This window comes from Xenopus laevis, chromosome 8S (assembly GCF_017654675.1).
Source record: "Xenopus laevis strain J_2021 chromosome 8S, Xenopus_laevis_v10.1, whole genome shotgun sequence".
NCBI classification, from domain to species: Eukaryota; Metazoa; Chordata; class Amphibia; order Anura; family Pipidae; genus Xenopus; species Xenopus laevis.
In genome coordinates this window covers 37,884,133-37,903,074 of record NC_054386.1, presented here as the reverse complement: position 1 = coordinate 37,903,074, position 18,942 = coordinate 37,884,133, and the positions used below count along the sequence as shown (strand labels likewise).

Here is an 18,942-nt window from a genome sequence, read left to right as displayed (position 1 = left end):
TCGGCAAGAAGAATCATTGCGTCTATGGGGAGCTTTAGGGACAGATATATTATGTGGTGTAAAAAAACAGTGGAATAATTTGCCACACATCGCCCTAAAAATGGCGCAATTTTTTTTAGTGCACTCTTTCTTTGACCTACTTATGCTGCAACTTAATTACAAAGGTCTGAAGCATGTAGGGATGCACCGAATCCAGGATTCGGTTTGGTATTTGGCCAGGATTCGGCCAAACCGAATCCTTAAAATCGTGATTTTCGTCACAAAACAAGGAAGTTTTTTCCCTCCCCCTCACTGCATATGCAAATTAGGGTTCCAATTCAGTTCGTTATTCGTCTTTCACAAACAATTCAGGGGTTCAGGCAAATCCAAAAAAGTGGATTTGGTGCATCCCTAGAAGCATGAAGCAGTATAAAATAATGCCGGCTAATCTGGAATTCAAATGTCGTAAATTAAAACACATCTTGATAAATTTGCTGTTTATTTAATACAGCTTTTTACACTTTTTTTTCTGCGAATCTCGTTTTACGCAGGTTAATAAATACACCACATAGTATTGCCACCTGGCTGGTATTTGACCAGCCTAGCCGATAATTCGCGAGCTAGGGTTGGCACCGGTATAACAATCACCAGCAATGTACTTGCCAGTGAATTCAAACTGCTCTGCAAATCCCTCCCTTCTCTTAGGGCAAGGCCAGACGTGGCCTTTTTATGTTGCGTTTTTAAAAAAGCTCTGTCTGGCGTAAATACGCATAAACTGCACTACCACTGAAACTAATGGAAAACGCACTATGGCAAGTCTCACAGGGTGCTTGCAAGCTGAAATCTGCCACGGGACACCAGTACTGGCGTTTTTTAGCAGAAACGCCAATACGTCAAGAAAATACCAAATCAATAGATTTTTAATAAGGTGTCCAATTTCTTGTGAGATAAATGACGCATATAAGTTTTTATGGCCGGTAAATTAATAACGTTGTGTATTGACGATCATTCCTGCTCTATTTTGCATGTAAATTGTATTTCTATTTCCAGCCAGGGGAATTATAGGGAACGAGAACAATGAGAAGTGCATGTTGGGAAAACCTATGTGCTAAAAAATGCATGAAAACGCATGTTGAATGTCTCGTGTGGTTTCAGTGGCGTATTTAAGCGCGATAGAGCTTTTTTAAAAATGCAATGTAAAAAAACGACAGGTCTGGCCTTGGCCTTATCCCCTCCACCAGTGTCGGACTGGGACACCAGGGGCCCACCCAAAAACCTTTGACCAGGGGCCCACCAATTAATTTTAGACACGGGGCCCACTCTTAGTACTGTTATTCTTCCTCTCCTCGCTCAACCTCTATTCTCCTAGTCTCTTCTTTACACACTATAATCTATTATTCCATCTATTTAGCCTCTTTGTTCTTATAGCAATAGGGAATGACAATGAAATAGGCCAAATGTCTAGCAGCATGAGGGCCCACTGACACCTGGGCCCACCGGGACTTTTCCTGGTTTCCCGGTGGGCCAGTCTGACACTGCCCTCCACTGTCAATCTGCCCTTCTACCCACACACCCTACCATTTCCCTGCACAGTCTGCCAATTTTCCTTCACATTCCAGCCCCATCCACCTTCCTTCCAGCCAGCCTGCCTGTTTTCCTACCTCATACGTCACAGCCCTGCCCCGGTGTGACATCACATACAACCTTAAAGGCCGATGTTAAGTTAAAGTAAAAAGGTGGCAACCATACTCACAACTCTGGTTGGGGAAAAAAATGGGTAGTTAAAGGGGATTGTTCACCTTTGAGTTAACTTTTAGTATGGTGTATAGAGAGTGATATTCTGGGACACTTTGCAATTGGTTCTCAGTTTTCATTATTTGTGGTTTTTGAGTTATTTAGCTTTTTATCCAGCATCTTTCCAGTTTGCAATTTCAGCAATCTTGTTGCTAGGGTCCAAATTACCCTAGCAACCATGCATTTGAATGAGATGCTGGAAAATGAAAAAGGAGAGGGCCTGAATAGAAAGATGAGTAATAAAAAGTAGCAATAACAATAAACGTGTAACCTTACAGAGTATTTGTTTTTTAGATGGGGTCAATGACCCCCATTTGAAAGCTGGAAAGAGTCAGAAGAAAAAGGCAAAAAACTCAAAAGCTATAAAAAAATAATGAAGGCCAATTGAAAAGTTGCTTAGAATTAGCCATTCTACAAAATACTAAAAGTTAACTTAAAGGTGAACCACCCCTTTACAATGAGCAGTAGAAGGAGTTTGAGGGAAGAGTTACTTGGAACAATTGAAGGAGTAACAGGGATAGTGTCAGGAAGATAGTTTACAAAAACTTTGGGCCTGATTTCCTTGGTATGCACATGACACTCTTGGCTCAACACCCACCTATAATTTCCTAAGGCTAGGGCCCCTGGCCACTAGCAGTATCCTCTTTTTTGTTCGTGTCCAGCTCTGGTACTGGAATTTCGTCTCGGAATGCTAAATCACGAGTGTCTTTTCCAAAATCCGTCGAGTGTGTTCACACCAAAGCCGACACAAGGCTTTTGGACGCAAATGGAGAAAATTCTGATCAGGGGCTGAAATTGGCCTGTAGATTTCAGCAGGCTGATTTTGGCCCTTTCTGGCTCCACCAGCCTAAGAATGTTTAAAAGAATCGGGGTTCTGTATGCCTCACTAGGGGAAGGTGTTCCAGAACCTAACCTCCTGTGCTTGCTATTAAGTTTAAATGGCTGTACCCAGGGGTGTAACTACAGAGGAAGCAGACCCTGCAGGGGAGCCCAGGAGGTATAGGCCCCATCAGACCCTAATTCATATAAAATTTCAATAAATATTGGTAAAACAAGTCAACTTCTAGGGGGCCTGGAAAATAATTTGCTTTGGGCCCAGTACTACCAGAGTCACGCCTCTGGCTGTACCATCAAAGATTGGATGTTTTCAGGGAAAGGGAAAAACATCATAATTTTCAAAAAATTTAGCCCTGGGGACCTCATAACATAGTTTTTTTTAGGAAATATCAGTGTCCCTTTAACGAAAACCATTGCTTGCTTTCATTGAAGAAAAGAGCCCCTATTTATGTTGCAGAGGATATAATCACCCTGCCAGACTGGGCGTGTATTCATTTTAATGAGCAGGCATGTGGTTGGGTATTGGCACGGTGTGTGCTTTTCATCACTCCCTGACAGGCTGCAGGGTGGGGAGCTGATCTTGGCTCTTCTTCTATTTATTTTCATCTTTGTCAGGTTGGGTAAGATTCCAGTCAGTTCTACTGTTTCCCAGGGGCATTGCGGTGGCCTCCCAATCTCGTGGTGGGTGTCATCCCCATTATCAACTTCTGTTAGGGAGTAGGTAATGGGTAGAGCCAGAATGGCCTGCCATACACAGTCACAGGTCTCTGTTGTAGCGTATAAACAGCAGTTGTGCCTCCTTGCCCTTTGTGTACTCCCACATCTGAATCTGGTCTGGCAGCTTCTTTCCTATTCAAACATTCCTTGTGAGGGCACAGCTAGGGCAAGATTGACACCAACTGCTGCACCATGTTCTTCATTTTGCCAATGTAGAATTAATAGGCATGTTAACCTCAATACTTCTGTTCCCATATGACTGATTCAGCTGTACAGAGGTTGTGCAACCCTTCCCGGTACTGTCTATGAGTCGCCCTGTGACTAATTCTTGCCCCCGTCCCTGAGGGCACTTCTCAGCCTGCCGTGCACTCTTTCAGTTGACTGAGCAGAGCTTGTGCTCTGTAGATAATAAGGGGTTAAGAAGCCCCATTTAGACAACAGAGGCAGGTCTGGGCCTGCAACAAAACCTAGGGTAATAGCTGTTGCCAGTGTGTTTGTGTGAGAGACACATAAGCAGCACAATGGGGTCATTTTACCATGAAATTAACTTTCTTTTTCCCGTTAACCTTATAGAGCCAGCGATTAAAGCGCTCAGCTACACAAACCTGCTTATATCAGCATTTTCCCTTTATTATACTTGTGTGTGGGGGGGAGGTGACAGTTAACTTGTGGGCACTGTACTGCACAGAAGTTATTTAGAAGGATATTATTAGTATTAGAAGTTTGGATTTAATATATTTTTGTATTTTAAATGTTCATTAGTTGTCTGCTTCAGTTGGCTGTACATTGGAATCTGTTTTCTTGGCTAAATCAGAGACATAGGCATGTCAGCTTTCATGGATTCATTGGCAGTCACCTTAACCCATGGACATGGCTAGAAATGTCATATTTTATCTACTCCGCTTAATGCACCAGCCTAAAAGTTCAGCATTGATCCAGGTCAGCTATCACGGGAGCTTCCCCTCATTAGGAGTGTCAGTGGCACTGCACATGCTCGGTTTGCTCTGAGCTAAGAAGTTAAGCTTAGAGATTGTTGCAAATCATCAAGCAGAAAATGGCTTATTATAGAAGCTGATGGCAGAGGTCTCTGGAGGCAGAATCTTCCATGTTACAATATAGTAAAGCTGACGGCACATTGTTAACTTTGGTTGTGCACCAGCAGCTTCCATTCTGACGACAGTATTCCTTTAAAGACAAAACCCTGCACCTTTAGAAACTTGTATTGTTTGTATTTTAAGTGCATAATGCATGTTTTTTCAGCTCCACCTGCTTGTAATGTTATGTGGCCATCTGTGTGCTATTGTATTGTGTGTTTATGTGTATACAAGTCGGTGCTGCCAGCTAGGCTGGCCAGCTCTGTGGTTATAGAATAGCAGGATTTAGTAGTCTGCGTGGCCTAATTACCAGTTGTATATTAAAGGGGTTGTTCACCTTCCAAACACTTTTTTCAATTCAGTTGTTTTTAGATTGTTCCCCAGAAATAAAGACTTTTTTCAATTACTTTCCATTATTTATTTTTTACATTTTTTTCCAAAATCTAAGTTTAAAGGTGAATGTTGGTGTCTCTGGTGTTTGAGTCTAACAGCTCAGTAATTCAGGTGCAGACTCTGAACTGTTACAATTTTGCAACATTGAGTTGATACATTTCTCAGCAGCATCTCTGGAGTATTAGCAACTATTGTATCAAGTCTATCAGCTGCTTGTAATGAAACCCAGAGATTCTGCTCAGCAGGGACAAAGATAAGAAATGTATCAACTAAATGTATCAATTTAGAACAGTTTACAGGATCGGCGACCCCCCCTCCCAGAGCTGCTTCAGAAGGAGGGAATTGACACTTTACGCTTCAATATTAGAAAAACCGTCACACATAGAAAATAGAAAGTCATTGGAAAAAGTTATTATTTCTAGTGATCTATCTGAAACCAACTAGTTGTTTGAAGGTGAACAACCCCTTTAACCATTTCACAGCAGTCACAGGCAAATAGGGTTGCCACCTGCCCGGTATTTTACGGGCCTGGCTGGTAAAAATTAAGCTTGATCCCAATGTTATTAATAGGGTAGAAGCATAAAAATATAGGAAGTTTTTTTTAAGAAAAGGTGGCAACCCTACGGGCAAATAAGGCAGGGCTAGCAACTCGAGGGGGGGGGGGAGAAACAACTAAGATAAGGGTGTATTTGTGTCCAGTGTTGCCCTAGGTGCTGGACCTCTGAATGCCCACACTTTTCGCCAGTCAGAACATGCATGCTACAGGAGGTTTTTTTGTAAGCATTATTTAAATTGTGTTCCAGCTACCACTGTAGGCATGGGCATATATAAATAAGGCCCTACATGAGGCTTCTTCAGTTAGTACAGCTATGTATAAGTTCCCCACTTCTTCTTCTTGGTTCCGTCCAAGGCTCCAATCATCAAAAAAGACAACCCAGTTTGGAGGAAGACCTGCCAACATGGTACCCCTTGTGGAAAGTGGTGGAGTACCATTAGACACAAGTTCCTAATGAATGACCTCTACGTTTGTGTCAATTTCAACATGACCGCACTTACACTATTGGCCACATTGCATTTTTGATCAGCTGTCCATGACTTAGGAGCAGCTCTTTTCAGTGTTGACACCATCACAGGAAAATTATCTTGCCGTGGACCAGAGTGATCAGGCAAGTGCACAGAGCCCCAAGCAAGGTGTTTTGCAATACGTGGCAAGGGTGACAGCCTGGCAGAAGACTGACCCGGACCCAAATACCCAGGGAGAGGATTGAGCTGATGGACTCATGTTGCTGATATCGCCTTATTGACTCGAGATGCATTTCTAGAAACAAGGGGAGATGCTGCTCACGGAGATATTAATTATGCGTTGGCTGCTATTTACCCAGCCTCTTCCACTTCTGTTCCTGCCTTCTGCTGTTCCTACATCTCCTCTTCCTCTGATCTTTTCTTTTAACTGTATCTCATTTACGTCACCTGCTATTCCTGAAAAAAAAGTGTTTTTTTGCTAGCCCATTCTTCTGTTTTTTCCTCTTATCTCTTTCCCCTAGTATTCCTGCCATGACCTTCTTAGGCATTGCAAAGACTGCAGTTGCCCCCTGTGTTCCAGCTGTGGGGCTCATTTAACAACAGGGTGAAAAATCTGCACCTGGGCAGTAAGCCAATCAGTTACATTTTGGTGATGGTGATAAATGCATCTTGATGCAGTTGGTCCTGTTCATGCTGTAGTAGCCTATTATAAACTATTCAGTACCTGCTTTCTATTTTTATAGTTATTCCAAAACTGAAGTTTTAAGTTAAAGGGGTGGTTGGAAAATGTGGCACGGTTGGAGCGGCCTTTTCTCGCTTGTTTTTGTTTTTTTCAGCAGTATCTGTTGAATATCAGCAACTATTGTATCAATTCTAACAGCTGCTTTAGAGTAAAACTCCACGAGGGCTTTTTATCAGATTTTGTGGGTCAGATTTTATCAGATCCACCAACGCAACAGCACAAACTTTTGTAGGATGCTACAAAATTTGATCCCCCTAGGGTTCGGATCAGATAAAGTTGGAGGGAGTCTTTACTTCATGCGTTTACATACAATAGTCAATATATTTCAATGAGAAGAAAAAAAGATTTTCTGACACCATTCGTTTTAATCTTATCTGATGAAGACGCAGCATGCAATCCACATGCATTCACATCCAACAGTCCTGTTGTGTCTGAAATGTAGTTTACACATCAGATTTTTCTATCAGTTGCATAATATTTTGACCCATGTAAATGCATCCGACTTGTATGCTTTTTGTCTATCCAACAAAATCGCTTACAGAGTTAAGCCCTTTACTGAAACTCAGGGATTGTCAAATAAATGTATCAATTTAGAACAGTTATAGAGTCGGCAACTAGTGATCTGTGGGTTGAGAAAAGCTCCACCTGCACCCGACCCTAACCTGGCGCGCGCCCTGCTGTGACATCATGAAAGTGGGCGGTACCTGTGCGATTATATAAAAAACCATGCTCAGAGTGGGGCAGAAGATGGCCCTAGCATGTAGTGCGGAAGTCGGCCTGAACTCGCCCTGATCCGTGGGTAAACCCGCGGTCTTCAGGCCGGCCCACACATTGCTATCGGTGACCCCCTCCCAAAGCTGAAAGACATAAGAATGTGAAAAATGAAAATTTAAATATATATATTTATTTATATTTAAAGGGGTTGTTCACCTTCAAACAACTAGTTGGTTTCAGATAGATCACTAGAAATAATAACTTTTTCCAATGACTTTCTATTTTCTATGTGTGACGGTTTTTCTAATATTGAAGCGTAAAGTGTCAATTCCCTCCTTCTGAAGCAGCTCTGGGAGGGGGGGTCGCCGATCCTGTAAACTGTTCTAAATTGATACATTTAGTTGATACATTTCTTATCTTTGTCCCTGCTGAGCAGAATCTCTGGGTTTCATTACAAGCAGCTGATAGACTTGATACAATAGTTGCTAATACTCCAGAGATGCTGCTGAGAAATGTATCAACTCAATGTTGCAAAATTGTAACAGTTCAGAGTCTGCACCTGAATTACTGAGCTGTTAGACTCAAACACCAGAGACACCAACATTCACCTTTAAACTTAGATTTTGGAAAAAAATGTAAAAAATAAATAATGGAAAGTAATTGAAAAAAGTCTTTATTTCTGGGGAACAATCTAAAAACAACTGAATTGAAAAAAGTGTTTGGAAGGTGAACAACCCCTTTAAATATCTTAACTGAACTGAAAAAAAGTGTGGGAGTTGAACAACTAAAGCAATGTGCACAGGGCTACTGTATGGTTCCATATGTATAGTAGCTCTGTGCAATATAGGATATATCTTGGTCATCCTGCGCACTCCCACTCAGGATAGTGGCATCAGAATGCACCAGCAAGAACTTATGTAGTTGTAGTCCCTGAAGGTGTTGGCCATAGAGGACATTGTAGTATGAAGAGTATATATTATATGGATGGAAGATGTGGAGTTAGACTACTACTGCCATGCAAGTGCACAATATGCAGTCAAGAAATTGTTCATATGAATTGGGGATGGGGATCACATAGAGACATGCACGTCCGCTTTCACACGAGACCCCTTTTACCTATGTCATAGAGCTTGTTACCAATTCACATGAAGCACTGGTCAGTAGGTGTTCGCTGCATTTAACCCTGAGAGGACCTTGGCAATAGAAGATGCCAGCATGCTTACATCTTACTTTTAATACCGGTATGAAGTTTGCTCCCCAATCTGGAAAAGGAAAGCAAAAATAAAAAAAAGTGCCAACCCCTGGTGTCACAGGTCAGTGATTAGAGTCACTGAGGGATGCTTAACAGATTGTCACCTCCACTAAATATGTCTTTCCTTGCCTTTATTTAGAAGGGTGATAGACTGCACCTTGTAGTGTAGCTTATTGCAACAAGCCTTGTTGGGTCATCATCAGTGATGTCTCACCTAGTGGCACCCCCCCCTTGCCAGCTACCAGTAGAGTGGGGCCCAAAATCCACAGGACCCACGGGTCTGGCATGTTTGGGCTGACACATGCGGGTGGCAGGAGCTCTCACCCCTTCCAATGACGTGTCTTCAAATACCCTGTCTACCTGTGATGTCTCCAGAGGGGGTGGCTCAGGTATAAATAGTGCTGGCAAATGTCGGATGTTTGTTGAGTAATAATGGTCAGGGTTAAAGACTTTCTCACCCGCACATACAATCAGCTGATGTATGTCAGCAGGCTTTAACACTCTTAAGGCTGCAGAGCTTCTAGGCAGTGGGGTACACAGAGATGCTCAGCCATGAGGCATGATAGGAATGCTATAGAGATGCACTCCCATAGTTACGCACCTGGGGCCAATATGTGTCACCTGAGTGCCTTGAAATCTTGTATTACCGCACACCTCCTTCCACTATTCTGCGTGGTGGTGCTGGTTCTCCGTTGACCAAGCCCGGTCTCCTTACTGCTGTGCAATTTCAAAAAACGGTCCGCACACACCAATGTTGCAGTCGGGGATTGTGCCCCTTTTATTAATGCCACCAACAATCAACGTTTCGGGGGGAACACAGCCTCCTGAAGAAGGGAGGCTGTGTTCCCCCCGAAACGTTGATTGTTGGTGGCATTAATAAAAGGGGCACAATCCCCGACTGCAACATTGGTGTGTGCGGACCGTTTTTTGAAATTGCACATCACCTGAGTGCCTGCCTTGTACCAGCACTTCTGTATGAAACCTCTGATGCACAAATACAACATTCCAATCATGCTGCAACGCAGACCGGCCCCCTGAATTTTTCAGCATGGGCTCCTGATCATTTCCCTGGAGTTATGGGACTGGGTGTTCTGTCCAGATGCAATTATTGGCCCTGCCCTGTTTATTGCCTGCCTGGAGGATCAGTCATAAATTTGGATGGACAGCATTTTTTAACAGACAGAGAACAAACTTGTATAAGTTAAAGAACTACATTAAAGAGCTTGTCGCCCTTTAAATTAACTTTCATTATGTTATAGAATGGCCTATTCTTAACTTTTCAATTAGTCTTCTTTTTTTATAGTTTTACATTACTCTCCTTCCTCCTTTCCAGTTTTCAAATGGGGTTGCTGACCCTGGCATCCAAAAATCTAATGCTCTGTGAGTTTTTTATTGTTACTTTTTATTTTTTATTGTTACTTTTTATTCTTTATCTATCTGTTCAGCCCTATTCATCTCCCAGACTGTCATTCATGTATTGCCAGGTTACTATGGTTAGTTGGACCCTAGCAACCAGATAGCTGCTGGAAAAAAAACTGTAATCAAAAACCATGCTGCCTCCTCACCTCATAGTAATAGTGTGTCCCAGACAGTCAGGTATGACTATGTAAGTGGTAGAACAGGTTTTTCGTTTCATACTGCTTTAAAAAGGGTCTGCTTTCTGGGGCATTAACTGTGGTTTGTGCTGCATTTGTCTCTCTGTCTGTCAAGCATGGATGGACATTCACACTATTGTTAGCCTTTAGACTGGGCCCTCTTAGCCCTGCTATAGCTCAGGGGTTACCCTGGGCACATATAAGCACTCACCCCAGATCTCACCCTAAGTGACCTCTAGGCTAGGACCCCCTTAGTTCATAACAAGGATATATATATATATATGGGTAACAGACACCTTGCAGCTGTTCCATGGGTATCTACTGTTCCATGGGTAAATTCAGCAAAAAAGCATTGACCCCCAAATCTGGTCTCCATCTGGCCTTAAAGGGGTGGTTGTTTTCAGATAGATCACCAGAAATAACAACTTTTTCAGATGACTTTCTATTTTCTATGTGTGACTGTTTTTCTAATATTGAAGTGTAAAGTGTCATTTTTCACCTTCTGAAGAAGCTCTAGGAGGGGGGTCACCGACCCTGTAAACTGTTCTAAATAGATACATTTAGTTGATACATTTCTTATCTTTATCCCTGCTGAGCAGAATCTCTGGGTTTCATTACAGGCAGCTGTACTTATTAATTACGCCAGAGATGCTGCTGAGAAATGTATCAACTCAATGTTGCAAAATTGTAACAGTTTAGAGTCTGCGCCTGAATTACTGAGCTGCCAGACTCAAACACCGGAGACAGGGACATTCACCTTTAAACTTAGATTTTGGAAAAACAGTAAAAAATAAATAATGGAAAGTAATTGAAAAAAGTCCTTATTCCTGGGGAACAATCTAAAAAAAACTGAATTGAAAAAAGTTTTTGGAAAGTGAACAACCCCTTTAGGGTTAGTTCACACAAGGAGATTCGGGGAGATTTTGTCGCCTGGCGACTAATCCCCCAGTCTTCTGAGCGACAATCTCCCCGAACTCCTCGTGTGAACAAACCCTTTCTGGCCTGCAGTTTAATGGATAGAGCTATTAAATGTGTTCCTTGGTTCCAATGACTACTGCAGTGGTGCTGCTGTTTCAGTGCTTGCTGTCCCTTATTCAGCCAGAGGAGAGGGAACATTCTTTTAGGTGAGGGCTTTGGAATGAAGGAATGTTTACACAGTGATAACAGCCTGCCCAAACTCTGCTGAAACACACTGCTTCCAATTGGCAACCCGGGGATAATTTTTTTAAATTTTGATGTTATTTCTGGAAATTTCCACTGCCTGGGAAACTTTAGTGCATTACAAACATGCCATAATGTTTTGGATTGGTACTTTTAAAGGGCACTTAACCTTTACAAAAAGTATTGTGCAAATAATAGAATAGCTTGCTATGTTATATTTTCTGCCGTTTTGTTAAAGTTTAGGCTTAAAAAAAAAGAATTTCTCTGTGTTTTCTTCCCAGAATATATATATATATATATATATATATATATATATATATATATATATATATATATATATATATATATATATATATATATATATATATATATATATATATATAATCTGTACCACATTGGGGGGGGAAAATTTTGGATACATACATTACAGACTATGCACCCAAGAGGACTCAATAGAGAGTACGACCTGTATGCTTTCACTTAGTATGAACTATATGTCATGGTATGGTGGAATTTAGAGAGATAAGGGATTGGGACACAGATTTACTGATACACATCCTTTCATTTATTGCAGACTGTTTGGGATTTCATATGTTAATTGTTTCTGGTTAGGTCTTTTAACCTTTAACTAATTTGTATCGTTGGAGGCGATGCATGCTTAGAAATATGCCAAAAACTGTGTAATAAACTAAAGTGGATTGATCTGTAACAGGGAACTGATTTACATAATGATGTGAGGGGTGTGTACTACCTATGCTTTAAAATAGGTTGTGAAGTCATAGCAATCATTAATGCTTGAGAAAGAAGCGGGAGCTTCGAAACGTCACATGTTTGCTGTTACCTGTTGGTAAAAACTTTTTTTATTTGCACAAAGTTGTCTTGACTTTTTTGTTGGTTATATATATATATATATATATATATAAGTCCATGTGGGCAGCACTCCGCTCTTAATGCTCAGACTCGGGTGCAAGGTAAGGAAATCAGATACGAAGACAAATGACCAGCAACACCGAGATGTTTTGTGAATAATTCAAGTGTATTAGAAAATCACATGTAAAGCCGACGTGACGTTTCGGTCCACTCAGTATATATATATATATATATATATATATATATATATATATATATATATATATATATATATATATATATATATATATATATATATATATATGTAAAAGCATAAGCCTAAAAAAGTGATGGAGTGCTAAGAATAATAGCTCATTAATATTTCTCACAAAAATATCGTTAAAAGTGAAGATATTAGAGTTAAAAGTTATGCAAAGTGATAAAAAATACATAAAAAGTTTCAGTATAACACTGATACATCACTGTATTAAGATTGTAACATTATAACATATTCTATTGGTTACTCTGAGGGCCCCCCGGTGTTAAAAAACTATGGATTTATGTCAAATATTGTTCGACATGGTTGCCTTGAGAAAGGTCCCTGAGTGGACCGAAACGTCACGTCGGCTTTACATGTGATTTTCTAATACACTTAAATTATTCACGAAACATCTCGGTGTTGCTGGTCATTTGTCTTCGTATATATATATATATATATATATATATATATATATATATATATATATATATATATATATATATATATATATATATATATATATATGTATGTATGAGCATGCTTTGGTGCTGCTAAGCCGTGAATGGTATTTGAACACTCCTAATCTTCCTGTGCTAGAACTAAACCCTTTGTATTCTACAGATCTTACATGTTGTCTGCTATGTAAACTAGGGCCCAATGTAATTTATTTGAAGGTAAAGTTTCTTTTTAAAGTGGGCAGTTTAGCTGCGATTTTCTCTCCAGGGCTGTGTCTCTGTTCTTCCCCTGACCTCTTGCTGCTGGCTTGCATTCTTGGCATTTTTTCCATGTACTCCTCTCTTTGCCTCCCCACCTGTCCTAAAATAGTCCTTCCCATCTATCTATCCTCTACCTGTGTAACTATCTCATTGCTGTGTTACTCTGTCATTCAGGATTGAAGCACACGGCCGTCTCTCAGCTGATTCCACTAGTGCAGACACCCAGTTACAGTATGTGTCCCTCTTCTGCTGGCTGCATATTACTCTGCTCTACCTTGTGCCATTGCTGTCATTCCCAATCATTCCCAATGCAGGAGCAGGTAGTAACATTGTGGCCCAGCTGCAGGTTGTATTGGTGCAGTGACTATTAAATCTCGTGTGGTTTGATACAGTCAGACAATGTGGTCATATCGGCATCACGTGAATGGTGAATCTGTTGCACAAAATGCTGTATGTGTCTGCCACAGAGCAGAGCTTTTATTCTACAAAATGGTGATGAGCTAGAGAAAGGTATCACCATATTATATTCCAAGCAGAATCTGTATCTTTGCTCATTGTAGTTGGTCCACACACTCACACACATATAATAATAATATTGCACAAGGCATGTTTGGTGAGTGCATGTAACAGTTGCTAAGCAATGCGCACAGAGACACGTTAATTGCAAGCATGTCTTATACAGAGCTGTCATGCTGAGATAAACAGGTTCAACTACTATATGAATGGATGCCATGAAGGTATGACTTAGAACAGTTTATTGCTTCAACAGGTGAAATCCATTCAAATAATTATATATGATATATAGTGAATAAAGTCCCCACTCTTGTAAATTATAAGGATATTATAAGTTACCGAGGAGTTTCATGATGATATAAAAACACGAGGCCGAAGGCCGAGTCTTTTTATACAGGTCATGGAACTCCAAGGTAACTTCTAATATCCTCATATTTTGCAACTGGGGGTACTTTATTTATTATAATACACAAATTTCAGTGCGTCATGTGACAGAAATTACATCAGAACTCACTGTTTATAAGGATATAATTTACAAGCTATTCATATATATATATATATATATATATATATATATATATATATATATATATATTATATATATATATATATATATATATATATATATATATATAATATATATATATATATATATATATGGGATGAGACGCAGAGACTGAGGTATATGAAGAGAAGCATAGGCTGAGGTATATGAAGGGAAGAAAAGCAGAGACTGAGGTATATGAAGGGGAGAGAAACAGAGGCTAAGTTAAATGAAAGGAAAAGACGCAGATGCTGAGGTATATGAAGGGAAGAGACACAGAGAATAATGTACTTGGTTGGGAGAGATGCAGGGGCTGATAGAGCTGATTGAAAGTGATTCAGAGACTGGTATATATAACTTGGAACTACTGGCCTGGCTGGTGCAGGAGTTCCTATAATACTCTGCTAGTGACATTTGTTAACCATTAATAACACGCACAAAGGGGGGAAGAACACTGCTGGCGGGGTGTTGGGTAATATTCTGTGTATCCATAGCATTCTCACATTATTATCATTAACTGCCTGCGTATCAGTAATGCCCACTGGCACTCACAGCTGCCCCATCTGCAGCATAGCCACTCTCCTAGTGTTTTGGGCAGTCACAGGATTTGGAGCAGATGCTATCGTGAGTCAGACAAGGGTGTCAGTGAATCACTTCTGGCTGGGTGCACCGCCCTCTTCCTGCCTTGCTCATTCCTCTCGTACCATAGAGCCCTTATGTGTCTTACAAACAGAGAATACAGCAAAATAAACATTTGCCCCTCTGTCAAGGCTTTTTCTAGGGAAGTTGTTTGGTGAGAAGTTCAAAAATATTATGTATTGAAAGGGCTGATTGTCTATGAATCACAAGAAAAATAATATAATTTTGTGGCAATGTACTACCTGATATTTAATATAAGGATATCAAAAGTCACATAAAGGCAGAGAGCACTGGATATGATGTTATAGAGAATAATCTGACCCATGATTACACCAGTACTCACAAAATCTCATCTGCCGCTGCACTGTGTTTGCCAGTGCATGGTACTTCAGCAGATACGGATCATTTAAGCTGGAGACCCAAAAGTGGCCATGCCTTGTATGGACCCTCTCAAACGAATTGTTTTGTGGAACAATAAAATAGGGTCAATAGATAGGCTGTGCAAACTAAAAAAAAATGTTTCTAATATAGTTAGTTGGCTAAAAATGTAATGTATAAAGGCTGGAGTGACTGGATGTCTAACAAAATAGCCAGAACACTACTTCCTGCTTTTCAGCTCTCTTGAGACTTGAGGGGGGGGGGCACATGGGTCATAACTGTTGCTTTTGAATCTGTGCTGCATGCTGAGGACCAATTGCAAATTCACTAAACTGTTATGTCCCATGTGGCCCCCCTTCAAGTCGCTGATTAACTCAGAGTTCGAAAAGTAGTTAGGAAGTAGTGTTCTGGCTATTATGTTAGACATCCAGTCATTCTTGCATTTATACATTACATTTTTGGCTAACTAACTATATTAGAAACATTTATTTTTGCACAGCCCGTTTACCCAGTTTTGAATTTTACACTAAACTGTTCCTTTAAGATGTCATCTGTTCGGCTCTGCAGTCACATTCCATGCCTGATTGGCCCATGTGCAGCCGCTGGGACATCAGTCATTTTGCCAGTGGAGCTTACATTCTAATTACCCTAGGACGGTTAGGGTAGGCAGTGCTTATGGTTTACTTGCTTTGGCTCCAGACTGGCTTCATTATCCTGGCAACGTTCTAGCACAATAAGATCAAAAAGCGTGCTTACCATGCTCAGGGCAGTGTGCAAACAAACCAGTACTAGTTGATATTTTTTGTTTTTTCACAGTAGCAGAGCATCTACAGGTGCGGGTATGCAATCCTCAATGCATTTGGCAGTCAGGGGTGGCGTGCATTCTCTCTAGCTCGTGCTGTTTACCAATTTAATCCTAGGTGCAGACGCAAGGTCAATCTAAATGCACACTAAAGGACATGATTTTGCTGCCCCCAGGCTTCTGTTGACCAGGTTGCCTATAAGTGTGTGTGTGGCCCACGCTAACCAGTGATCAAATCTGTTGGGCAGTTGTGCCAACATCCCAATCTCCCCATGTGTAACCAGCCTGAAACTCCATATCATAGCAGAGAGCAGTCTGAACATCGTGCCTTTGGCCGGATAGAGAACTTAATGACTATTTGGCAGATGATGAAGATTGAAGCCACACTTATAAAAAAAGGAGCACTGCCAGTAGAACAGTTGTGTCAGGGGATGATAAGTGGTGTCCAAATAATAACAACTTGCATGATGCTAGATTTACCATCTAGAAAACAAAAAAAACACCCCAGAATGTCCAGCATATTTCATTTGCAACATGGCCGTTTTGTGTGTTCATTGATTTTGGAGGGGGAATGTTAAGCATGGGCAGGTTCCAAGGCAAAAATGAAAACTAACTAACAAGCAGAACTGTATATTCTTCAGTACTGGATGGTGTCTGGAAGCACGCTGGAATCCCCTAGCTTGTGTCTCATTCAGATATGCAGGGTAAGGAGCAGCAATACTGAACGCCAAGACTGATTGCCAAAGGAACTGCCCTCTGCACCTTTTAATCCGCCGCAAGGTGGCCCCCCCATTGCATTAATAAATGAGCCTTACAGAGTCAAAACCAGGATCTGTCCCCAGAAGTTTGCAACTATGTTATTAGCATAATAAAAAATAGAGGAAATCTGAATCATGTTCTGCATAACCAATAGTGACTTGTAATCGCTCCCAGGCTGAATGTAACTCTTATGTGCCAGGATTGTAGTTATTTATTTATATTCGGGCTGGGTTACAGCAGCTTGTAAGTGTAGCATCAATAGATGAGTGTTCTTCGGCCCAAGAGACTCCTCCTGTACAACTTGTGTGTGTGTGTGAGGAAGGCAATAACACACAAGTCACTTTGAAGCACATTCCTATAAAATTGGGGTGAGTTGGGCATCCCAAAAACAGAAGATTGGGGAGGAAGGGTGGGGGTTTAATGGAAAACTCATTTTTAAGTGATATATAATGTAGTATCATCTGTAACAGAATCAATCAGTCCTTGCGGAGTCTCATTCACCATTAGGATCCTGGGAGCTACAATCCACTTTGGTATGCCAATGTAGGCAACATTGCGTGCTAGTAGTTATATACCAATATACCATCAGTGGGTGATAGTGTGAAATTGAGCTTCTTGCCAACAGCTTGCTTGTTTTTGCTGCCAATCCAATGATGGTGTTTAAGGTAGTGGGTGCAGTTAGGGTCAAACGTACCAACCAGAGTACTAGAGGATCACCCAGTGGGTCCCAGTATGGTAAAAATTCCCATTAGCCCTTTCTTATTTCCACTATAAACCTGGATAACCTCCACAACACGTCTTCATCTAGATGTTGTGAGAGTTGGCCAAGGATGTATGTTTCTCTGGTGGCTCTAGGAGGATCACATGCTGTCCTTGTTGTGCACAGTGTCCCCATTGGGGCCTGGTTGCAGTCGCAACCCCAATAGTTATGGAAGTAAGGAAGGGCCATGGTAAAAGGGACACCCTCTACTAATACTAGTAAATGGAAAGCACACTATTGGTCATAGAGCATTGACAAGAAGACCTCAACCCTTGTGCACCACTGAGTAACCCCTTCACTGCTCTATGTGCATCAAAAGGGACTCTTTACATTCACTAGTGTTATGAGTGATGAAAGGCAGAGAAAGGCGCAATGCCCACCCCATGTTTGCTATCTTAACTAGCTGGAAATACATAATTTCAGCCATCACCCAGGAATTGTGGGTAAAGTTATGGGATCTGTTATCTGGAAACCTGTTATCCAGAAAGCTCAAAATTACTGGAAATATGTTTCCCATAGACTCCATTTTATCCAAATAATCCAAATATTTATTAAAATAAATTCTGTCATAACAAAATATTACCTTTTACTTGATCCCAACTAAGATATACAGTTAATTGATCCTTATTGGAAGCAAATCCAGCCTATCAGGTTTATTCAATGTTTACATTATTTTCTGGCCGACTTACAGTACGAGGATCCAAATTTCAGAAAGATATCTTATCCAGAAACCCCCCAGGTCCCAAGCATTCTGGATAACAGGTCCCATACTTGTACTGGTATGCCAATAGCCCCTCAATGCCCATAGTAATGCACCCATCATGATGTAAGAATGTAGTATTAGCAGAGGAATCGTTACAAAGTCCCTTTTTTGTATAAATAATAAAACCATGAAATACAACTAGAGACTCTGTTCTTTGATACGAAACAATAATGATCCAGTTGCTGGATTGGTCATTCTATCTTTAAGTTAACGTAAAGATAAACCACTCCTCATTTTCTTCACGTCACTATAAAGTTTTTCTGAAAAAAAAGTTTTTACGCAAGCTTTACTTGGCAGGCACATCATTTTACAACATCACAGGAGTCACATGGGCCCCTACCCTGCGTGTTTGATTGATTTGGGTGGGGGCCTGCCAGGGTAATGGCCATGAAACAGAAATCATTCAGTTGTAACCTTTTTTCCAATCACCCAGTGGTCATGGCAGAGGCCCCAGTGTAAATGTTGGTTGTAGTTAAACCACTTTTGTATTGGAGACAGATTGCAAAACCTCATATTTCCTATTTTTTCCACACCTCCATCTCACCAGAAAGGGTTAAGAGAGAAGGCACTGCGTTGTTCCATATCTGTTAATGAACATTATTAAACACTAGCTCATGTAAGAACAATGTGCTTTCCTGTAAAACCTGCACTGCTGAACA

At 40.8% G+C, this 18,942-nt stretch overlaps 1 protein-coding gene across 2 annotated transcripts in view; it reads left to right on the top strand.

Moving 5' to 3' along the window:
- niban2.S (niban apoptosis regulator 2 S homeolog) overlaps positions 1-18,942 on the top strand; it is a 39,838-nt gene that overhangs the window by 9,383 nt on the left and 11,513 nt on the right.